The 25903-nt window shown below is 40.8% G+C and overlaps 1 protein-coding gene across 1 annotated transcript in view; it reads left to right on the top strand.

Moving 5' to 3' along the window:
- The first annotated feature begins 3465 nt into the window (after positions 1–3465).
- LOC117533843 (protein ELFN1-like) overlaps positions 3466–25903 on the top strand; it is a 133112-nt gene continuing 110674 nt past the window's right edge. The window contains 1 exon segment of the mRNA XM_034197806.1: positions 3466–3873. The gene's annotated coding sequence lies outside the window, so the exon portion shown is untranslated.

The following is a 25903-nucleotide window of genomic DNA, read 5'->3' as shown; positions in this document are numbered from 1 at the left end:
TCTGGCCCTTCCTACATCCAGGACATGGTTAAACCGTACACCCCAGCACGTGCACTCCGCTCTGCATCAACCAAACGGCTCGCTGCACCCTCGCTGCGAAGGGGACCCAAGTTCCCATCGGAAAAAACACGTGGGTTTGCTGTCCTGGCTCCTAAATGGTGGAATGAGCTCCCCATTGAAATCAGGACAGCAGAAAGCTTACACACCTTCCAGCGCAGACTGAAAACTCATCTCTTTCGACTCCACTTCGAGCGATAGAACTATTAACAAAGCACTTTTATACTAATAAAGGACTGGCTTACCTAAAGCCAGTTGAGTAGCACTTGAAATGTTTGGCTCTATGAAACCTGATGTACTTATATGATTCTGTTTTCTTCAAGTTTGTATTTGTTGGTCGAACGCACTTATTGTAAGTCGCTTTGGATAAAGCGTCAGCTAAATGCAATGTAATGTAATATTATTAATGAATATTTGTACATGTTTCATGTTTGTAGTGTGAACTTTTTTATTTGATTGGATTTGTTATAAACGTATACACAGGTATGTTTCTTCTTTAATAGTACCTTGTTATACCTAACTTCAAGATCTAAATGTATTTTTAATGCCTTTCCCATTCTGCCAGGAAGTCTTTTCTGAAGCATAACGGCCCGTCCACACAGCGGCGTGCGTTGACGCTTGGAGGTGGGCGTATCTGAAGCTTGGGGATTTTTTGCGAGCAACGCGACCAACAACCAATCACATGAATCTCCCGCCCCCCGACATACAAAGCAATAGCAATGTTAAAACGAAGTAAACTGGATATAAAATCCCCAAACAGGCGAAAACCTACCAGTTTCTCCCACTGTCTCTACCACCTCCCTCCATGCCTCGCTCCTCCTGTTTGTATCCCGGTAGATGAACAGAGACTGATCATACAGCACCGGGTGATTCACTACCGCTATAATGAATTTTCCCTCCATTTTTTTGAATATGAGGAAATGACCTGCGTAGTCTCTCCCAGCATACACGCGGTTTGATTGGCTAGCGCTTGTACTGGCAGATTTGCATAAACGGGATTTCATTGGCTGACGCTTCTGCAGAGGCGCCAAAAGTTGAACATTGCTCAACTTTTGAAGCCAGCAACGCTCCACGTCGCTTCCCAAAATGCAGTTCGGCTAAAAGTGACGTCACCCCATTCAAAGTGAATGGGCAGAAGCGTTGGAAGCTTCAACGCACGCCGCTGTGTGGACGGGCCGTAATTGCTCAAGGATCTTATGCTGTTCGCCAAGAAGTAATCAAATGTAAGTATATCGAATAAAGAATGTAACCATCTAGAATAGAATCGGAGGGATGAGACCCTCTTTAATCACACATGCACACACAGTGAAATTTGTTCTCTGCTTTTAACCCATCTTAGTACGAGGAGACTAGTACTAGGAGCAGTGGGCAGCTATTGCACAGCACCCGGGGAGCAATGGGAGTGAAGGGGGATGTATGGTGCCTTGCTCAAGGGCATCACGGCAGGGCAGGAGGTGAACTGGGACCTCTCCAAGTAGAAGTCCATACTTTAGGTCTGGTCGGGGACTTGAACCGGCGACCCTACGGCTCACAGTCCAAGCCCCTACTGACTGAGCCACTGCCGGACTATCTGCATGTCTTTCTTTGTAAAATAAATCCAGTTAGCTCAGACTTCAGCAGCTACTCTGTCAGAAACACATCACAGCACCTGGTGTATCAAGACAAACTCATGTTTTAATAAAGAAGTCAGACACTAATTGGCCTTTTTCCATCGTGTCAGGAGCAAAGCGTGATGTGATTTCACGCTGCGCTGCTTCCACCTGACGGCAGGACACCGAGTCGCCTGCAGCTTCCTTACATTACTCCCTGCAATATTAAACACTGATCCGCTGCCAAAAAGTGCTGAAAGAGAGTGTCGTTTTGTTTTGGAAGCACTTCTGATGAATGATTGTGGTTTGCTCTAACCGCATTGATGAATTCATCACATTTTATTTGACTGCTTTCCAATAAAAGTCACGGCAGCAGTATGAAAAGTTGGGTTTGAGTTAGCAGTTACTAAATACAGTGACTTAATCAAGCTCTGATACATACAGGATAGTACACAGCAGACAGTTTGATAAGATATAAATACTTTGGTCTTAAAATACTCGACCACAGGTTAACATCCTGATTTCAAAATTGTACTTAAGTAAAAGTACAAAACGTATTAGCATTAAAAATACTACTTAGTACAAAAAGTAACCCTTGATAAAAACGTAAATAAAAAGAGGAATTGGGTTTGGATTAAAGATAAAAAGAAATAAACCTTTAAAGGGGCCCTATTCTGCTAATTGTCAGGTTCATATTAGTATGTAGTGTCTCTCCTGTGACATGTCTCCATGCTTTAATGTTCAAAAAGCTCTTTACTTTTCTCATACTGCCTGTGCTGCAGCACCTCTTTTCACTCTCTGTCTGAAACCAGAGCCCAGTCTGCTCTGATTGGCTAGCTGGCCGGCTCTGTTGTGATTGGTCAATCGTTTAGAGATGACCCGCCCCTTAGCCTATCACGTACAATGTGTTGGAGCGCTAGCCAATAGAAGAGCGAGAGTTACCTAGTGATGTCACTATGTTCCTGAAGTAAAGAAAGGAGTCCAATGGAGGCGTCTCAGGCAGGCCTGTGTGGGAGAGAGACAAATATAAATCAACTAATACATTATTATATGTTATTATTGGGTATCTTAACCAATAATAACATATAATAATGTATTAGTTGATTTATATTTTTGTATAAATAATCTTAATCTTCAAAGAAGTAACTGAAGCTGTTAAATGAATAAAGTGGATATAATATTATTTGCTTTTAAAAGTAGCATGAAAAAGTAAAAATGTGTCAGAAATCTACTTGAGTATACAGTACTTGAGTATATGTACTTCATAACTTTTTGTGTTTTTTCGTAATATTGTTATTTCTAAAAAGTAATTCCCCATTTTTTTAAAGAAATGTAACAGTAATCTTTTTTCACTATAAGGGAATACAGTTACCTAATTTTATTGTGATTATGTAATCCCACTGTAATCTGTTACTCCCCAAGCCCACTAAAGAGGCAGTTAATCTAACCATGTCTGCTGGCAGGACATCAGGTCGCCCCGTAGTGCTTTTAGGCAAACAGCCAACCTGGAATAACATTGGGCTGCTTTGGAGTGGACAGACAGAGATGTGCCCCAACAACAGAAACATCAATATTTCTCTAATGCTTTTCTCTATGACAGTTTCATACTCCACCAGCGTAGATTTCAAACAATTTCAGCAAGAACTTTCCCAATTTGGGGTTTGATAGAACAGCACTTATCTGGCTCTATCTCACTCTCCAATAAATGGGATCTATAATCTAAAGGACTGTCGGCTGCGCTTCAAGTGCCATGAAACCCTCTCTCCGCCCCTCGCGCACCAGAACAGCTGGCTGCCGGTCAGAGAAAGAGGCGACGGATTGAGGGGGATTCAGGCACATATAGGGAAAGAGAGAGAGAGAGAAATCCAGCGAATTAATCACCGTCTGTTCCAGAGTTAGAGAGCGAGAGAGAGAGAGCGAGCGAGCGAGAGAGGAGGGGGGAGTGGAGCCTGACGCAGTGTGAGGCAGAAATTGATAGAAGAGAGACGGAGAAGGAGACAGCGAGGCGAGGAGCAGCAAAAACACCAGGCGCGATTTGCGTCCAAAAAAAAAATCTGCTGCCGCTGCCTGAGCTCATCATCTCCTGTCTGTCAGCACAGAGGAGACATCCGGGATCCAACCAGTGATAGACTAAACACAACACAATAAATCACAGCCACGCTTCCAGAGGCAACGAGCGGACCGTTTTGCTGAGGAAGATCCGCGAGGCGCCTTGCATCTGGATCAGGTAAAGTCCAACAAAAAAGAAGAAAAAAAGATCTATACATTGCGCACGTTTTGGTTTCATGTCATGTGCATGCTGTGTGATGGCTGGACTCGCAGTGCGTAGGCAACTTTGAATTACGGCTCATGACATTCCTGCGATCCTGAAATCACCGACTCCGAACCCATCCGTGTGTGTGTGCGTGTGTGTGTGTTTGGAGTGTCGTGTTACATGTCGGTAATTTGCTGGTCGGCTATTCCCAGGCAGCCTTCGCTCGTTTTATCTCCATCCCGCTCTGTCCATTGATAATGCGCGAGCAGATATATAGATTTACATGATCAGCTGCTGTGTGAGCGTCCGGTGCTGCAAGTGTGTGTGCAGCCAATAACTGTGCAACTTCGATCCATTCATGTTAAGCATATATAGATGTGTCATATTAAAGCCGGTGTTAATTGAGTTTCTGTCCCGGGACGGCACGGTTTAGCCCTCCCTCATACCCGCAGAGTGTTCAGCACCCTGGACAGCAGCTCCACACTGTCAGGGCTGCAGGCAGTGAGACGTCCAGCCCTCTGAACTCCTTTTATCTCCCTGATATGTGTTTGAAAAGGTAGTTTCATCTGTGTGTTCTTGTCAGCATTAGATCTGAGGAGTAGGTGGTAGGAAAGACCCTCCTGGCTGTCAGAACAAAGACGAATCCATCACATTTCAGTGGAGCCAGGTGCTGGCTTTTATGTTGGTTTTAACATGCAGATCCACACTCTGCAGGGCATGCCAACACAATTGCAGGCAAGAGGTTGAACATGTGCAGACACTGGGCAAACTTAAAGGATACTATAATTTAATTTTGCATTTTTGAGCCTCTCAAACACATTTTTAAAAGAAATAAAGATGGTCAAAATTGAGGCAGCAGAGGGAGAGATACGCTGTCCTTTATTCCATAATGTGTAAAACCACTCTGCTCTTTGTCATAGCTACACCTAGGAAAAGTAATGCACTGTAATTCATGTCTATCCAATTCCTATGTATCCCAGTCATGTTGTTGTGAAGCAGGTAGAGCATTGCATGCATGTAACAAGTGGAAATGGCCATGCTATTTGTAGCAAGTAAACAAGTAATAACTTTTACGTAAGATACCAAATGGGTGGAGTGCTCCTTTAACTGAAAAATCGGAATATAAGAATGCAGATATTCTAAAAGCTCTCATACATATGCATAAGGGAGGGGGGGGGGGGGGGGGGGTCACTGAATGGTTAATTGAGAATGAAAAATATGTAAATCAGATGCTTCAGCCTTCATATTCACCAGAATTCCACTCAATCGAACACCTATAGGATCTTATGGATGTGTGCACCCCCCACCACCATCAACAAGCACTTCAAAGTGGAAATAACTTTGTGAAATAAAAGTTTTCCTCGTTCCAGTTGACAAGCAGAACGTTTAGGGACTCGCTTGAGCTGGTGGCCAAACACAAGCACTGAGATGAATCTGTTTGGCATTCAAGTCGAACATGTGGCTGTGCAGCAAAAGCCTTGATGCACAGCTCACCACTGAGTGCATATGTGTGACATGAAATCACTCAGCCAGTTAAGTTCTGGCTGCTGTGTGCGGTGCCCACTGCCTATTGCCCACTATCAGTAGTAACGGATGTTGTTGCCACTTTGTCCCATAGGGCATGGACTACTAACAGAGTTTTTCCACTGGATGACTCCTGTTGTTGGCCGAGTGCCACCGAAGGAGGGAGGGAAGACAGAAAGAAAGAAAGAGGGTCCCACTTCTCTTGCACCATGAATAGACATGAGGTGGTCCCACTAACTCCTTTTAGGGACATTATGTGTAAGTGATGAAAAATGTGGGCTCCTTTGAAGGCCTCAGTCAGTGTTTAGTTGTCCTGGGAATCCATTGATAACTATCTTAGAGGTCGCTCATCTTGCTTTCATCCTGCATTAGCACTGCAGAGCTCGCTGCAGCACACTCGTGCAGTCTCAAGAGTTGTAAGAGCAGAACAAAGGGCCCTCTAAAGCTGTTCTAACTAAAAGCTGCCGTTTGATTCTCGAGAGCGTCTTCACTAAATAAAACTAAATCAAATCTATGTGGAGGCAGCTGCACACTGAAAGCTCTTTTGTTGCTGCAGAAATGTCAAAAATAGTGGCGCTCTAATGGTTTCATCTTTAATAAGGCAGGTGGCAACGTTAGAAATCAGCTGTAATGAGAAGTGACAACCGTAGTAGAGAGGAACTGTCAGTCTGTAAGTACAACACCAATAAGAGACTTGGTTTATGGCTGTGCTGTCTTGTCGTTGCACCCTGTGGTTGCGCTCTCTTCACCTGAAGTTGTTTTGTGTGCCTGTGTGTATAGTTTACAGCAAACCCAGGAGTGAACTAACCATCCATGGTGTTCTCTTAGTACCTAGAGGCATAACTGTGAGGCAAGTTCTTGAGGAATACTAAAGAAACACCGCTGTGTAATGGGAGATCCCTCCTCGCTCTCGCATCCATTTAGTGCATTTTTGGCCCCTTTAGCTTCCACTGCAAGGGAGCAACACGACTCCTGTTGAAATCCCAGGCTGAATTTCACAATCAAATGTCATTAGATATTATGTGTCAAAGCCATTTACATTTCAGCAGAAGCTAGCGCCACCTATTAAGCATGTGGGGGCACAGAGAGCCAGCAAATCTCTTGTCATAATGTTGATCTTTGTTGAGAGGGAACACCCCGTGGCGTGGGAGCAGATCTGCATGCAGAGTTAACATGGCACCTCCCCGCTGACTGGGTCTGAATGTGAACACACTTGTTTTATACAGTGCCATTGTTGAGAAATTCTCTACAGTTACATTCATTAATGTCCTGTTTTGTTATTGAAATACGGTTGGAATACAAATAAGCGGTAAACAAATCCTAGATTGGGCTACTTGTCATGAGAAAATTGGCCACACATTAGAATTCTGTGTAAGAATTTAACACACAAACACCCTCCTGACATTGTGTTTTACGCACCAACACACACTACATCACTGTGCGAATGAGGCTTCTGTGAAGAATGGTAAGAGGGATGTGTAGTGACATATGCCTGCACGAACGCTAGCGCACGTGCACACACACACACATACACACACTTCAGAGCGGAGGACGCACACGCTCAAACGAACACACGGATTAATAATGTACCATATTCCCTGCAGGATGCTAGTTAGCATTTCAGGAAGATTGCACTAACACTGGGGAACTGTAATTAGGAAGTTATTGTTGCAAGTTGCAACTCCAACACACACACACACACACACACGCGCACACGCACACACACAGTATGCAAATAATGGAGCATGAGGGGTGCAGTCCGTGAATCTGTATCTTTATCAGCTTGCATTTGTGATTTTTTTTTTTTCAGGGTGTAACATAGTACTGTACACTTAATTGAGTATTTCCACTTTCCACTAATACTTTACTGCATTTCAGAAGGATATCATGATCTATTAACTCCATTAAGTGTATTTGACAAATACATTTAAAAGTGGAGATTATTTATTTTTATAAATTGGGTTAATTTACCCATAACGTTTGCTTGTAATCTTGATTAGTGAGTTTACAAATCGTCTTCTTGTGCATTTGTGGAAGGTGTTTTACATTTGCAGATGATTAAAGGTGAGGTAGGTAAGTTTCAGAAACCGGCTCGAGTGCACTAAAATTTGAAAGTACACAGCCGAAAAGAATCCGCCCCTTCCTTACAGAGCACCTCCTCCAACACACATGAACGCGCACATGACGTCAGCAGACTGGTGAACGTGGCCGCCTGTTGCTGGCGAGTCATTGAAGTACTGCTGCAATGCACGCCCAATGACGGCACAAGATACATTTGTGCGTGCACGAGATGGAAGGCTGACAGACAGGTCGGCAATCCAATCCGTTTAGCCGGGCCGGCTAAACGGATTGGTTGTACTTTTTACAGTATTACAGCTTCCACAGATGACATTTTTTTATGGATTTTTTGTCAAAGCACTTAAGATATTCTTTGCTATCGGGATGTTAAGAGCATTCTATGGAATATAACAAAAAGTGTATCTCGAGCCGGTTTCTCAAACTTACCTACCCCACCTTTAATTTACTTATTTGATTGATCTATTCACACAAATAATATCAAGACATATATACCTCCATATCGGTCCATATTTCGTAACATATATATATATATGACTAATATAAAATATTCTTCTTATATCTGCTATTTGAACATGACTTTTATAATGTGCACACAGGAGTGATCCGATGTCTTGTCGGTCTGAGATAAAAAGGGGAAGTAAAAACAATCAAACCATGTGTCTCGGAGATATGAGCCCCAAATCCAATATAACCGAGCTGAATGGACGAATAGTTTGTGCTGCTCACAGCTTTGAGAAATTACATTTTAAAAATTCAACAGTAGCAGCTCTCATTTCCACAGTCAGCATCGCCTCAGTAGAAAGCAGAAGTACAATGTTCCTGCAATGTCTAAAGTGTAACTGGCATGGCTACATACCACTACTGAGAATACACAGTTTGTGAGTGAAGGTCCACACTGAGTTTAACCTCTCTCTGCTGAAATGATTCTTTAACATTTTTGCTCATCAAAATGTGATGGTTTTCGTCTGGGAATCCACAAGAAAAACCTAGAGTCACTTTGCCGTCTCAAGTCGCAGTTTAAAAACTCCTAAGATCCAGTTTGATTACCCGAGCAATAGGTTTGAAACAGTGACTCAACCCAACGATGACCTCATACCTCATGCTCGTAGCGTGAATGATGAATGAGCTGCTTAATATTTGCTGACGCGTGTCTTGCTGATGCCAGCATGCCAGAAATGATCTAACCTTCCAGAAGGAGGTCTCACACCTTCTCTTTCTGTTTGAAACTCCCCCCCCCTAAACACCTCCTCTCTCCTCTCATCTCTGCCTCCATCTTTCTATACCGTCCACGGCGCACACACCCTTTTCATGCAGCATGTGTGTGTATCGAGTCAGCTAGTTTGTATGCCGGCTGCTGCTATATCAGCATCTCGCTGGAAATCAAGGACAGTTCGTGGTGTGTATGCTGAGAGAGGAAGAGGAAGAAAGAGCAGGGGAGGAGGAGGAGGGGTAGAGGTGATAGATAGAGAGCAAGGGGTAGGGATGCCACAGGGTGGAAAGAAAAAGGCAGAGGAGAAAAAGAACAAAAGGGTGGGAAAGATTGAGAAAGCGTTCAATAGATGTGTTTTCCTCCCGGCCTCCTCGTCTCTTTTCTGTTTTATTACCTCTGCCCTCTGTTCTGTGGCCGATCGGAGACTCTGTGCCGGCCCGGCTGGAAAGCGCCTCTGATGTTCTGCTTTGAGCTGCTCTTCAGGGCTAAGAGGGAGAAATCTCTCTAGCTGTGCCATTAAAGACTAGACACTGGACTATTGAAATTGCATTAGCTCCCCTGGCTGAGCCGCACATCGGCACTTCCTCCATTTCCCATCAAAGATCTGTCGTCTAAAACCCCCGAGATACCAGCAGCAGGAGAGCAAGAGGGAGATTGTTTTTCTGATTTGTCTCGTGTCTGTTATCTCTCAGGCATCCCTCGGTCTGTTTTCCCTCAGCTCTGGTGACATACTTCTCTGGGGTTTGGGCGTCATTCGTATTCCCTTCCTGTTGCTTGAAATATCCTGACAGACACAATGAAGGAAAAGAAGGACAAGGAGAAGTCTCCACGTTACTCAACAGATCACTTGGATAGTATTTAAGGCAGCGTTTTGAATCCTGAGATGATTTTGCTCCCTGCTTGAACACTCATCAGTTGGTTCATCTTATACCTTGAGGCTATCCCTTTCATAGAAGAAGGTGTTATTGAGACTCCCAACAACAACACTTGATATACTTACAACAAAGATTCAGAGACCCTACTTCATGCAATTCAATGACTTGATATTTTTCTAAATATTATACAAGAAGGACTGGATTCATCCCTATTTTTGCTGTAACGTTAGCATGTGTCGGATAACAAGATTACTGCTAACCTAGTGTTTCAAGGCATTTTGTAGTCATGTTAAATCAAGCTGTATTTATAATTTCCATTTCACAGTATTTCCTTTATCTTTTGAATGTTACTTCTGGAGAGCATGTCATAGTGTTAAGGATAACAATTAGTGGCAGGTAAGTTCACAGGCTAAACCCAATACAAATCGATTTAACACATCTGTTATATCTCAATGTTGTCAACAGTGCAAGTTAGTTAGTACAAAAGATAAAGCATAAATCTAACCTTTCTCCTCTTCTAAGCAAGGTCATGTTAGCATGAACAAAGCTTGAGACATGAGATAAACAGGGCAACTGTGACCGGTTGCTTGCCAAATAGTGAGCCCACATGTATCTGTACTGCTAAGCCTTATTAGAAATGTTAGTAACTCATTAATAAATGGGAACGTGTTTTACACCTTACAATAAGGCTCCCTTTTGGCAGTTATAAATGTTAGTAACTCATAAATAAATGGTCATAAAGAGATGCCAAGAAACATCAAGATGGAAGGGGGGGGGGAATCAACTCAGTGAGCAACAGATACCAAGGATGCTGGCTGATGAAGAAGACGAAGTAAGCTAGGTAGCCAATATAAGGCTTAGTCATCTTGCCAAATAGTGAGCCTGTGCCTCAATGTCCTGAAATAGCTGAATAATTTAATAGTTGAAAGGTTTCTGTAGCTGAAAGTAGGCTGAAGGAATTAGATATTAAATGTAAGTAGTGAATTAATGTTTACGAACACCTGTGTGTGTAAGCCCAGAGATCCAAGGTTACCATGGTGACGACTGTTATCAAACACCTGTTTACGTGAGCCCAGAGATCAAAGGTTTCCATGGAGATGTGCTGTGAAAGGAGAGCCTTTCCATTGTTCTGAAGGAGAAATAAACCTCTTACATTTCTAACAATAGTTTAAAAACGGTAACTGCTTTCGGTAAAGTGTGTGTGTGTGTGTGTGTGTGTGTGTGTGTGTGTGTGTGTGTGTGTGTGAGTGTGTGGTTGTGTTGTGTGTGTGTATCCTCTTTTAATCCATTAAGTGCATTGTATGCCCTTTTACATCAATCTCTGCTTTAAAGTCAGTTTCAAACGTAAGGTTAACGAGAGACTGTGCTTCAAATCGGCTGATGGAGCTACGCTAGGAAGCGCAAAATATCTCCCTGTGACAACTTTTCAAGGTTCAAGTTTCAGTTATCAAGGCTTTTATTGTCATGTGCACATAGCTACAGTGTAGTTATGACATTGAGGCAATGTAGGTACCAGGCTCCTCCAACAGTGCAACAACAATAAAACAGATAAAATAGTGCAGGTAAATAAAATATAATATAATAGAAACAGTGCAGAATAGTCTATACAGTAATTGAATATTGATATACAGTATATGAGTTGCAAACAGATGAATGTTATGGATGTTCTTTCAAACTTCTGCAGTTACTGGCTAAAAATGTGCTTTCATTGACTCTGTCTGACAAAGACCTGTTGCTTCTGAGACTTAATCGATATAATAAGCAATTATTGACGTGCAAAAACAGAAAACTGTCATACTTTTCTGTAAATAACGTTGCTGAAATTTCAGAAAATGGTTGTCAAGTAAGCTTTGTTTGTTTGTTTGTTCGTCGAGGATCAGAAAGAATCACTGTTGGACTGAAGAAGCCACTTTATGTGCATTTGTAATACATGTGTGAGTTGGGCATCAACAAAGGGAACATTCATATTCATTCTGGTTTCACTCTGTCAAGTCAAGTTTGTTTGCAAAGCCCCAAATCCTATTCAGTGTCTCAATGCGCTTTTTCAGACCCACAACAGCCACGGCTCTGAGCCCAAGCTTTCTAATAAGATGAGAATAAACCCCCCAAAAAACTTTAGCACATCAAAAAAAATGGAACAAACTTTTTGAGGAAATTCAAGAAGCGATTCTCCCTCTGCTTTAGTGTGCATGTCGGCAGCAGAACACTTCAGATGTGTGCACAGCGGAGAGATCGTCTATAAGGAGGTTTCTACTGTATACCAGTGAAATAGCTTGTGTAACCTTGTTTGAATAAGAGTTCAGGCAAGAGTTACTCAAGTCAAAGGAGGTAAGAGACGGGTCAACTACGCTTTATTTTGAACTAAGCCATCACAGCGGTATGAGGGAAGGAGGCTTTGATTCATGACCGAGCGCTTCTTTTAGTCTAGTGTATTCTAACGTTTGCATTGTCGTTCGCTATCAACGAGAAGTTTTGCTTATATTTTCAAGGCATTCAAAAAATATATCAGATACAGGCTCAGTAAAGCCAATAATGTAACAAACACTAAAAAACGCCCTCCTCAACCAAAGGTGAAAGGGTAGCAAATCCCATATTTGAAAGTCAAGGACAACATACCAGCATCTCACTTCTTTACCTCTTATGAATTGTGCTCATTAGATGTTGCCCGTCACCATAGTTACCAGTTCTGAAACACAACCTTATTAATCAAAACGAATATACCCAATTTAATGTATTTTTGTAATTTATTGAGCCTTAAAAGCCCTGTTTTCTTTTAAACATATTTCAACAGTTTTACAGGTTATTTTTAAAGAAACATACAGAAATGTTTGTTTGGTTATCAAACAACTAACTTTCTACACAAAACCATCTGAAGCCGTCATTAGAAACGTATTAGTATCACTTTCAAAATCACCATCTAACTTTAACCAATCAGATCAACTCATCAAACGTATATTTTTAAAGAAAAGTCTTCAGTACCTTGTTCTTTCTACATAAAACACTCTCCAGTTCTGATAACACTGATGTTATATTTAGCATCTACACTTACCTCTTTACGAAACACCATAGTTGTTTAGGGGGAAAAGTCGTCTCACACACCCAAACTACGCCATAACATACGCCATGCCCCCTACCTCACAGACCTGCTGCACCACCACGCCCCTTCCCGCTGCCTCCGCTCATCAGAAGCCAACCTCCTATCCATCCCCACCCGCACCAATCGCCGGACCTGGGGGACAGAGCCTTCTCCGTCGCTGCCCCCTCCCTCTGGAACTTACTCCCCCAACCCATCAGAGACTGCACTGACCTCACCACCTTCAAAAAACTCACAAAAACTCACCTCTTCAATCTGGCTTTTAATGTGTGATTGTTTTTGTATTATTAGACTTTAACTTTAACTATATATTTATTTGTTGTTCCTTCCTTTTCTTTTCCCTTCTCTATATCTGTAAAGCGTCTTTGAGCACCTGTAAAAGCGCTAACAAATTAAATATATTATTATTATTATTATTATAGCTGAGGGTCGCTTCTCATTGGTTGCTGGCTGTCCAGACCTTTATATATACAGTCTATGGTCCAGACACAAGCCAATTACATCCAGTAGTAGCCTGACAAGATGGACTTAAGTGTGATCCAATGATTCCAGCGTTATCTCACAGGAAAATCCAGCTGCTCTGCAAAGTAATCAAAGAACAACGTCAACATAAAGAAAGCAATACTAATTATAACACTGACACTAACTAAGACTTTAAATGATCTTATGGTGGGAACTCATCCTTCCTTGTAGTCTCTTAATTGACAAGCAGGAAACATTTGGAGACCTTAGATTTGTTTTGTTTTAAATATATGTATGCTCCATCCTCCTAGATTAAGCGTCTGAATGATTAAATTACTGCTCACGTTGTTTTCGAATGGTTTTTAAATGTGATGGAGCATTGGCTACTTTTTGTAAGGTGTGCCTGTAGTCTGTGTTGTTTTTAAAATATGTATCACAATGGATATCGTCTTCAAATGCAAACCAAATCGACCTAAGGGTGTGAATAACCAGAAGTTGAACCTGAATAAGACAGTTTGAATGATGTTGTTTACTCAGGACATTGGTAGTATCTGGTTAGCTGACAGAGAGGCTGGTTTGATAATACGATGTTACATTTCAGAATCTAAAGCAGATGTGTACATTTTTGAAACTGTTGAGTGAACAGGAGGACATTGTCACACTATTTATCACTTGCTTTTGAGAAACTGATGTTTGATTGATGACTAAGCGATGCAGTGTGTGCATATTGATACACAAGCAGCGCCTGCAGTCTTAAAGTTAATGGAGTACGCTGATGCATAGTGATGCTGACATTTAATGGTAGAGGTGACATTGACTGATTTGCTATTTTCTCTCTGACCAAACATTGACTGTGGTTATTGTTGCTCCAGTTGTATTGTGTTCCTTTTTTCCCTCAATTTGTATGTTTAATTTAACACTCCAGTTATTCACAGGCTTAGTAAAATCAGCCAATTGGCAATCGCAACAGGGGCTAAACCATACAAACCCTCTTGTAAATTAGCACTCTGCAACACCAGGGAAAATACCAGGGCTCGGCAGCCAAGTGTGTGTGTGTGTGTGTGTGTGTGTGTGTGTGTGTGTGTGTGTGTGTGTGTGTGTGTGTGTGTGGTGTGTGTGTGGTGTGTGTGTGTGTGTGTGTGTGTGTGTGTGTGTGTGTGTGTGTGTGTGTGTGTGTGTGTGTGTGTGTGTGTGTGTTTGTGTGTGTTAATGTGCCTGTGTGAGGGAGGCATAGTGGCGTAGTGGACTAGTGCGTTGACGTTCGGATCGGGGGAGCACAGGTTCAAACCCCACTGCAGTCAGCATGTCGTTGTGTCCCTAAGACACTTCACCCCAAATTGCTCCTATGGGGATTGACCACAGTATTGAGTATGTAAGTCGCTTTGGATAAAAGTGTCTAATGTGTTGTGTGACTTAATGACTCACACAAAACAGGCAGAGTGGGAGGGCGTCTTGTTTGAGCGAGGTCAAGTCTGTATGCTTATGTCAATTTAGTGTATATAGTGGCGAAGTCCCTCCCCTTTCCGGGGGACCTCCATGGGACCTTATTTCGGAAAAAGTATGCATTGAAGTCAATGGAGAGAGAAAGTTTATCTTTCGATCCCGTTTGAATTGTGCAACGAATTACATATATGATGTTAGTCAATTTAAAAGATAATTTTGCAAGTCAAAAAAATAAAAATGTGTGGTAAAACTGTGAAGTAACACAGTTTGTGTGAAGTGCTCAATGACCTACAACTCTGGTCTCGCACCACACACCAAGACGGCCGTCACGTTGGCACATTTCACCTCTTTCTTTCAGAAGGAAGTGAAAAGTATTAAAAGAGGTGAACATCACTACAAGTCTGGGCATGTTGAGAGCTATACATACACACAAGGGGAGTTAGTCGGTTCCGTAAGAGCCAGCATGCGGGACCGGCGTTACAAGGTTTCGGTGAGTAACACGAGTGTAATGTGTAACGTTAATGTACGCGACTCTGGGATTTGTAGTCTTTCTAGCTGCGTATTTTTCATAGTCTTATATTTCAACAGTTTTACGACAAACTGTGACTTTTTTGACATGGAAATTATTTTTTAAGATTGACAAACAACATATGTGTAATTCATGGCACAATTCAAACGGGATCGAAAGATAATTTTTCTCTCTTCATTGACTTCAATACATTATTTTTCAGAAATAAGGTCCCATGGGGCGGAAGTAGAAGGGCGGGACTTCGCCACTCTATATAGTCTGTGCGCGCGTGTGTGGGTGGGAAGTCATGTTTGGAAGTGTGTATGTGTGTTTTTATATTTTGAGAGAAACTAAATATCTCTCCTCTCCTCGTATAATCCTTTAATTTCCCAGAGCGGTGTGCATTTAATTTGGTGTTTGTAGCCAACTTGTAGACATATGCGAGTGTGTGTGTGAGAGAGGGAGGGAGTGTGTACATACATTATGTTCATGTGTTGAGAGTTAAACCTAAGAAAGATAAAGGAAACAAAAGAGAAACAGCGTTCATATCCTTCAGCTGTTGGCAGTATGTACTTTAGGTGTTGGAAGTGCGGCATGCTCCATATTTCGGTGTGTGTGTGTGTGTGTGTGTGTGTGTGTGTGTGTGTGTGTGTGTGTGTGTGTGTGTGTTGATGCATATGCTGGGTGTTAAATGGGAGTGAAACAAAAGTTGGGTGTATTCGATTTCATAATGGCTTCCTGTAGTCAGCCTATCATTTTCTCCCCTAGTCACTGTCACTTGTTATGTCCCGCAGGCATTGTGTTTTGATGCGGCGTGTTTCTGCAGATTGGTTTTGTTTGAAAAGCTTTACTCTAAACCCTAAAAGAGTTTACTCCTTCATTTCTGCTGGGAGGAAGTAAAAACATGTAATTTAGAGTTGTGATTGTTAAGATGGCAATTATCTGTTCCACTGCTACAGATAAAGCATTTTCCTTTTCCATTAATCTGTTATTTTAAAATTGCTTTGAAAAAAGTGAAAATAAAGATGTTTTTAAGTGGCTTTGTTGTTTCAATCATTATCCAGGAAACAAAGAGATTGTTGTTTAAACTATTTTTGCTTAGAAAAAGTAATAGATGTCAAAAATCTAAAGTTAATGTCAATCAACAAATCCATTTATTGTTCGTCCAGCAATCTGTGTTTAAGGGTGCTCTCAAATCTCTGAATGACAGTCTGGAATTACATATATTTAGATGAGAATATTGATACCCCTCCCCTATGTCTGCCTTCCAAGCAACAGGTTAGCTCAGCTTAGCATTGAGCCAGGACTGAGACCAAATCAAAAGCTGTTTACAGTCATGTTTGCAGTCTATGTGCTAAGCTAGCTAGCGTATGGCTGTAGCTTCATATTTACCGTACGAGCTTGAAGGTGGCATTGATCTTCTTATGTACTGTAACTCTCAACAAGAAAGGATAGAAGCACATTTCCCACATTTTGTATATGGGTAAAGTATATATATATATGTATAGAGTACTATATTGTATTTAGTGTCACTTTAGCCTTTTATTGCCTCTCTATTTCATTAATATCATTGTATAATTGTATCTTTTTACAAGTGCTCTTACATGCAACAATAGCTTGACCGAGAGCTGACCTATTCTCTCCTCAGAAACATTTCTTTACAGTCTTTTGACCCTGAGTTAACCTTATATTACTAATACAACTTAGACTAGAACTTAAATCCCACCATCATTTCTAAACATATATCTAACTTTTGATTTAAGATATAAAAGATAAACCTTTATGCGAGGCTCCGGTGTTATGCATGCCCGCCAAAAAGGAAATGATGTCCTTTCCAAACCTAACTGGGAGTTTTTGCTATTTGCTCTCTCTCCCCCCGGGCAGCGAAAAAGTCTAGCGCAGCCTCATCTGCATATATAAATTCAGTCAAATCGTCCAAAGCAATGCGCGCGAAACACAGGATAGGAAGAGTAATAATAACTCAACACATAAAACATCATATTAAGAATAACAAACATCAATTGTAGTTTACAGAAATATGCAAAACAACAATTAGTGTGACGTTTTTTCTAATTCAGCATTGCAGTACACTTTTATCAAGATTGCACAGCCATTAGGTTACACGTCTTTATGGGACATGGGGGTAAAATAAAAAGTAGACATGAGCTCTCTACTTAATTTCTCTATCCCCCTAAGATCTCCTGCATCACCATGACAACGCTGAGGATCCTGGGTCACGACAAACAAGTCAAACCAGAGAAACATCAAGCTCTGCTCTGATGCGGAGAAACTTAACCATAACACACATTTTACCAAGTCACGACATTACAAAAGGATCAAGGCACAATGAATTGAATAGAGCAAAAGGCTTCAGCATGAGACACCAGAGAGGCCTTTACAGTGTATGTGTTGTATTGGATTGCACTAAAACATTTGTTCTATTACTTGTATTTTGTCTACAGAAAAGCTGGTGCACTGACACCGTTTATAATCAGCAGCGGCATGTAGTATAATTGTCATATGAAAAAGATATCTAATTAATTCCCCTACATGTTAATCAGGTAGGTGGGACCATTGTATTATCTTTTTATCATCTTATCATAACACCTTGTCATGTTGTTTTCAAATATATGATTATTGGAGCTCTGCTTAACACTAAAAGTTACACAAATCACCCACAACATTTGAAAAATTACCCTTAGTTTAGTTTTGTGTAGGCAAGACGAGCAACATGTATGTACAAAGGATTTATCGATGCAAGACGTATAAGGTCAGTTTGCATTGTATTAAATATAAACCAGACCAACAAGTCGCATTAACATCAGAAAATAATAAATAAACACAAAACACAGGCAGCAACCAGTGCCATGGTCAACAATGTGAACACATATAGGGATGTTTGTTTTATGCGCAGCAAACGGAGACGACCATAAACCTAATCAAATCAAACATCGTCAAGTGTCACGTAAACAAATGCACACAGTCTTGTTGCTAGGTAACACCATTAGGTTAACCATATACAGTGCACTGCCATTTACACTTTAGACCTGTTGTTGTACTAAAGGAGATTTTAAATAGAACAACAACATTTAGCTCAATGGAAAGTTTGTAATGTATTTTATACCTGTATTATTATTGTTATTTTATTCTCTTCGCTGTTTGTACAGTAATGACTGTTTTAAAATGTTTTTAAAAGTCATGTTATATAATATATATAATGTGATTTTGCTGCACTATTTCTAAATGCTTCTAATGTTTTGCCATTTAAATATTTTAAAATATCTTGTGTTGATGGTGCGATATAAATAAACGTATATATAGTTCTTAATACGACCTGTATACAAAAAACCCCAGCATATATTAGATATTTTGATTAAAACTGTAACTTCTGAACTGATTTCAAATAGTAAATAGAAACAAGTCCTATTCTTTAGGAGGCTTAACATTTGTTTTGTGTATTTTTCATATACAAGTTGGTCTAATAACATTTTCTAAGATATGAAAGCGTAGTTAATATCTTATTGTTTGTCAGTCACTGCGTAACCTTTCGTTGTGGGTGCATACCTCCTGTGTTGACGCTGTATTTCTTATTATATTCAATACATAAGAAGGAGAGCAGGTTCGTTTTAAAGTTTATTCCTCAACATATTAAAGAGAGAAAGGCTTTTAAAGAGCAAAATAAAAGACTTAGATTGTATCTCCACCATGCACACAAAAATAGAAGGATGCAATTTTAGCTGAACTTCCAGATAAAATCAAAGTAGCATATCATGAAGCACTCACACACACACACACACACCTCACACACACGGCAGCATCATGAGGATGTCAGGACCAAAGTCACATCATCTGGGAGAGAAAACAGGCCAAAATCTCATCACAGCATCCTGAAATGAGATTACCACCACAGCGCTGCTTTTTATATAGAAGTCAATATATCATTCATCCTGCCTCTGCCTCCTTCCCCTTATAAATTGCATTACATTCCTGATATGTCCTTTAGGATAAAGGCTGGCTTTCTGGGTGGGGTGGTGTGACGAGAGGCAGAGGGAGAAGGAAAGAAAGAAAGGGAGGGAGATGTGAGTGTTGGGGACTTCACAGAGCGCAGAGCTTCTTTCTGCGTCACTCACAGCGAGCCCAGTCAAGGACACATTGAGACGTGTAAACTGGAAATATCACACACGGGAGTTGGTATCTGTCGAGTGTCTGTATGCACGCCGCACAAAGTTGAGTGCACCATTATGTCTTTGTGTCCCACACACACACGGTGAAGAGTACACTCTCAAATCACTGCGACTACATTATAGTGTACACTAAGGAATCTGAATGCTTTTCAAAAACGTTAAATACATTACATACTCAGATAGAGGACAATATGCTACTCATAACCTCTAAAAGTTAGACGATAAGAGCTGCACTTCGCTGCCTGGGTTATACGCATAACCAAATACACACACATGGAGATACAACTTGACTTTCTCTCAGCTCTCCATGTTTACTAATTGCTTTTAATGCAGAATATAACTGTTTTTTGAGAAAATATAAAAGTGCTCTTGGACCTAACAGCTCCTGCCAGTCCTGAGGGATAGACTATTTTCCATAACCATAATGAATGAAGTAGATATTACTTCTTTAATAAATGGTCTCTGTGTGAGTAGGGGAACATTTGTGCCTATAAATCAAAACAGGTTTATTGCCAAGTAGGTTCACACATACAAGGAATGTGCCTCGATGTATATGGTGCATACATATTGGAGTTAAATTGCAAGAAAAAAGTTTAAAAAAGACACACACTGTGACGAGTACTCCTCAAATCACTGCAATCACACTCACTGCGACTATATTATAGTGTAGTGTGTACACAAAGGAATCTGAAAAGCCTGGGATGCTTTCAAAAACATTAAATACATTAAAGTTTTTTTTAATGAAAACGTTCTTTTTGCCGCTGCTTTTAATTGAACTATTCACATCTTAAACTGCACTGTAACTTTTATCCATGTATTTTTTCTTTTATTGTTTATTTTAATTTTATTAGCTTTTCTTTTTAATGACTGATTTTAAATGCCATTTTCTTAATGTCTTTCGTTTTTTGTAAAGCACTTTGAATTGCCTTGTGTTGAAAGGTGCTATATAAATAAACTTGCCTTGCCTTGTCTAAAGGTCACCTATCATGCTATTTGTAGGCAATAGCATAGGTCTCAGATATATACAAATATATAAAAAACATCGATGAAGTGTTTTGCTCTAAATACCAAACAGATCACCCGTTCTAGCCATGCCTCATATCCTTCTATTTCACTTCCTGTTTCAAAAGTGCTGATTCTGGGTATAAAGCTTTAAAAGAAAAAGGAGGGGGCTGAGGTCATGCGGGACCCGGCAGCTACTGTCTAAACTAAATACTGCCGTGATGAAACCCCATATCATGGATTATCAAGGATTATTTCTGAAACAGTTTGGAGCTCAAAGGCTTTCTCTCTTGCCGGTTATACCACAAGGTGAGTTCCTTTTTATTTCCTGCTTCTTCACACACATGCTCTCCAGCACAGGTTAGCTCTGAGTGTTAGCGATGCTAATGTAAACACCGACCATATTACGTCCAAAACAGTCGGGCATTGTTTCTGATAGCAACGTTTCTGAAAGGGCGGTGGGTCCACATTTCAGATATTACGTCATATCGGACGCAAATCTGGATCAGCTCCGTTGTAGCCCCGTTTTTAGTGATTTGGGTACGGAGGAAAAGAGAGAGGGTTTTATTTTCTGACGCTGTGTGAGTTCCCTGACACACCGGGGACACATCTTTATGTATAAAAGACATTAAAAAAAAAATTCTTTTGCATGATAGGTCCCCTTTAAATACTCAGATAGAGGACAAGATGCTTACCCATAACCTCTAAAAGTTAGAAGATAAGAGCTTCACTTCGCTTCCTAAGTTATACGTATAACCAAATAAACACACATGGAGATACAACTTCACTTTCTGCCAGCTCTCCATGTTTCCTGATTGCTTTTAATGCAGAATATAACTGCGTTTTAGAGAAAATATCTAAGGGCTCTTCAACCAAACACCCAAAAGAAATGTGCTGCTGCTCCCAGTCTTGTGAGATAAACCCTTTGCCATAACCATCATGTTAAAGTATATAATATTTATTTAGAAATTGTGTATTTATGAGATGGGGAACTGCTGTACCTATAACATTAGATATACTGCATTACAAGCCTTACAATACGGTAACAAATCTCTGTATTCTAAAGACGCTGCGGGGGCTCATGAATTGTTAATGAGTATATTCTGAATCCCTCTGATTTGAGGATTATGTAGAAGATAACAGAAAATCATATCATATTAATGAATTCCCTTTTGACTAATCTCTATAAACAGATATCTGCATATGATGACTAATCTGTAGGCAACAGGACAATATGTTTTCTGTGTGTAAACTGAGCTTTGGTTTGTTACAGGTGAGTTAAACAGTTGTTGTGACAGCAAAAGGAGGCAGGCAGCATTGGCTGACATGCACTGTTATTGATTTATCTGCATGTATTATCTGCAGACATCTTTTTTAGAGAGATCAGTCGTAGAATCTGACTCAACACCATCTCCATTCTTGTGTCTCAAGCTGCTAAATGGACTGTAAACGATGACCGGCGCACAGTGAAGGAAGTCTTCGCTTGAATAGACGCCGGACACACCTGAACCCAGGAAACGTTGACTGTTGCCCCCAGAGGATAAGTCTTTGCCGATGGATAATGAGATTGCCAGTTGTTCCAATTATTGCTGCAGCTCTAGTTGGACTAAGCCACCACTTTATTTAAGGGAAATCTTGAAGCAACACCATATTGTAGGTATTAAGACACTATAAACACTGTGCAATACCAATGCTCATGTGCAATTGACACTTTTTTTTACTATTACTGGATGCTACGTCAGTCACTTATTTTCCCTTACCTCAACTTACTGTTTCTTAATCAAAAAGAAACCTGACTAGAGTATCTATGAGTACCTATTTTACTTTATTAACGTGTGCTTACCTCTTGATTGATTATGGTTGCTACTGTATAGTGTATTTGCCTTTTATCTACACTTTCACCTTCGATGTAACAACGTACATTTGACCGTGATGGGATGTTAGACGATTCTTCTTAATAGTGTGCTTCCAACACCTTATTAAAAGCCCTTTCTTGTTTCAACATGACAATGCCTCATGCATGCATTAAATCAATTATATAAAGAGACATTTTCCCAAGTTTGGTGTGTAAGAGCTCACCTGTCCTGCACAGAAACCTGACCTAGACCATGTCCCACCCCTTTGTGATGAAGCAGAACACTGGCTGTCAACAGTAATGTAGGAAAGATGCAGTCCTCCCATTGGCCCCTGCTGAGCGTACGCAGAGGGCTCCTGCAAATAAACACAGGGTCGTCCTGCAGGAAAGTAAAAAAAAAAAACGACTCAACTTTTGCCGCAGAGCGATACATCGTGATCCTATAATGCTATCCTATAACTATCCTGTGTCGTGAGCATTGAAACACATGCATCCTTCTGACGTCATACTCCTGCTGTTAACGGTTGACCCCACAGTTAACAATAAATAACACCACGACACAGAAGACCACAACAAAGACAAAACAGCTCACAATGCAGACACACAGCTCTCTGCCTCCAGCTCCATTACATATCCCCACAGGGAGAAACAGAAAAAGTCTACTGTCCTTACACTGTACCTCATCACACAGCAGCGTGACTCACCCACCCTTGTCTTCCCTCTCTGGTCTCCAGTTGCCAACTCAGCTATTTAGCTCACGTCTGCCCTCTCTGACCATGCATGGCCTCACCCCTCCTTCCTTCCCCTCTGTTCTCCTCTGTTCTCATCCTCTCTCTTCCTCCCTGTTGGCTTCTTCTGCGTTAAACCAAAAAAAAACTCACACACACACACACATGTATTTAAGCCATTTTATGTACTTAAGATGCAAATGAAACACAACAAGAGTATCCTGATCAGCAAAAGGTCCTGAGCCAATCACTGTAATGAGGTCCGTTGGGATGTGCGCATTGCTTATGGTTGTGTTTGCCGGTGGGAATGTGGAGCTGTTTGTGTGCACTCGTGTGTCCTGTGTGTGAATGGGGCTCTCTATGATGGCCAAACAGTTGACTACTGTCCGTCTGTCCCCACTTTCTACAATTAGATCTGTGGGAATATTTGGCTCTTCTTCTTCCCCGCTCACAGCCCTTTGATGTGTGCAGCCAGCAGCTGTGTTTCAACGGGCCGGCAGCCAATCAGAAGCCGACTAGGGCTCCTTATACTTTGGCCCAAAACCGCAAAACACTGGACTCTTTGATTTGAGTGACACGATCATTTTGTGTTAATTTGATGATAAAATGGAATCAAAAGCGAGGTCTGCTGAGGATTCAAGAGATTTTGATGAGTGTGTGAAGAGAGCTTCCACTGGCCTGTAGCCTATTTATAGTAAAGCTGGACGCTTGAGCCCCTTTTGCATATGCATATAAAGTAGAGCCATATATACATATTACTACACCAAGTTTCTGGGCTTTAATCAGTGTCTTGGGGGTTTCCTAAAATAGGAAGTTTGAATAACTCACAAGGGTTCTTCAATTAAACCGCAACCTGGCAATGCTATAAGTCAAGTATAGAAAGATTCCCCAAGAATGGATTGAGCCGAGCCAGATGTTGTGCAAGCAGGACAAATGAATGACCTGCAGGGAATGTTAAATTAAGGCAAACTTAGACTCACAGTCCCTAAAAGAGTTGATTTAGATAAAGAACATCTAAGAAAAACCCTCTGTTTAAAATGGAAAGTGTCAGTTGGGCACTTGGTGACTACTTTGTTTGACGACTACTAATCAGCTAACCGGCATGTGACCTAAGTGCCTTAACATTACATTTCACGGAGAAGTTGGAAATAGTTGCCATATTTATCATAGACTGATATTTACACAAGCAAGTAAAGGTATTTGCCCGATGTGATTGATTGTTCCTCGTCACATGATCTACTGTTATCATGGCTGTGTTCAAATCTAAAGCTATTTATGACACGTTGGCATTTGATACAAAAGATGCTTATTAGGGAATCTATTATATCCATCAAGACATTTTAACCAATTTAACAGCATATTTAAGCTAATGAAACGTATTATGCCTCCTTATTGTCCATCCATATCCTCAAAGGAGTATTGAAATATTCTAGGACAGGTGGTTGAGGAATATTGTTTACTTAAATAAGTGCAAATAGAAGAGTGATGGAGAAACGTACTACAGTATACTATACAAAACTGTCGAGTGAAGTGTACTATACTAGCCTACTGTCAGAAAATGTACTTTTTTCTATTATGATAAATGTTGTCATACAGTTCACACTAATGGTAGCTATCAATGTAAACTCTGTATTGTACATAGCAGGCAATTTTGCAATGATATTTACAGCAGTGAGTTGACGAGTATTTTTAACCGTGAAGTATTTCAAATATTCTGAATTATCCAAAAACAGTCATGCCGTTTAAAAATTCTCAATTACATTTCCAGAAAGTTATACAGGTTTAAATACTGTGATACCAAATAACATAAACCGTAAATATTTAAATCACATCAATCCAACCAAATGAAAGCTGTTATATATATATTTTCTCAGCTTTTAAAGGTGGGGTAGGTAATTCACTTCAGAAACACTTTTTGTTATATTCCATGGAATGCTCTTAACATCCCGATAGCAATGAATATATGAAATGCTTTGACAATAAATACATTAAAACATTTCATCTGTGGAAGCCGTGGCGCTGTAAAAAGCACAACCCGGCTAAAATAACTGGATGGCCTACCTGCCTGTCAGCCTTCCATCTCGTGCACAAACTTATCTCGTGCCCTCATTGGTCATGTGAGCGTGCGTGTGTGTTGGAGGAGGGGCTCTGCAAGGAAGTCTGAAGGAAGGGGCAGAATTTTTTCGGCTGCGTATTTTCAAATTCTAGCGCACTCGAGCTGGTTTCTCCATTCTTACCTACTCTACCTTTAAGTAATAAATGGAGCAAGTATAAATGCATAAATGGTAGCATCGCAGCATTAAATGTGGGTATTTAGCTAAAGTATACCTCAAACCTGTAATTAAGGCCACCAATTTTATAAATGAGCTGAATGACATTCTTGGACAACACCCATCACTGTCTTGGTCTCTGATGCAATGCTACAGAAACAAATGATGTGTTGAAACACATCAGCTCATGTGTACATCATCGAGAAAAGGTCAGACGTTTTCCTGTAAACTGACCGTTTTTTTCAGCCCGTTCAGATCACACTCCATCAGTCCTCTAATGTCTACACTTGTGACTGGTTTGCAGCACACATCCAGCCAACAGGTCATCCTGGGCCATCTGCTGCTTGTCTCTGACTGATTGCTGTGCTTGTCTTCCTGCTTTTCCTCTCACCTGGTTGCTAGAGAAACAGCACAACATGCATGTAGCGAGTTGTCCTTGAGCCAGAAATGGACTCCTTGCAGCTCTAAATACGGTTGAAGCTACGTAGCTGGAGGGCAACCGTGGAGAGATCTCCCTGGAGGGATAAACAGAGTATCACATTATTGCTAATTATTATCAGTGGCCCTGATGTGCCGATGATGAACAACTGATTTAATTATCATTGAAGAGTCTTTTTCTTATCGGCCTTATCGCAGCAGAGAGCTGTTAAAGTGCAGGAAATTAGGGGGCAGATTTAGAGGAGTGCTATTTGCCTTCTGAGTGCTGGGTTATTTATTAAGGAGAAGAACTTGGACTCTAAATAATGTGAGTTTGTCGAGTAAACACTTG

This window comes from Gymnodraco acuticeps, unplaced genomic scaffold (genome assembly GCF_902827175.1).
Source record: "Gymnodraco acuticeps unplaced genomic scaffold, fGymAcu1.1, whole genome shotgun sequence".
In the NCBI taxonomy this organism is placed as follows: domain Eukaryota; kingdom Metazoa; phylum Chordata; class Actinopteri; order Perciformes; family Bathydraconidae; genus Gymnodraco; species Gymnodraco acuticeps.
The sequence above is the reverse complement of the archived record's forward strand: the minus strand, read 5'-3'. Positions and strand labels throughout refer to the sequence as shown.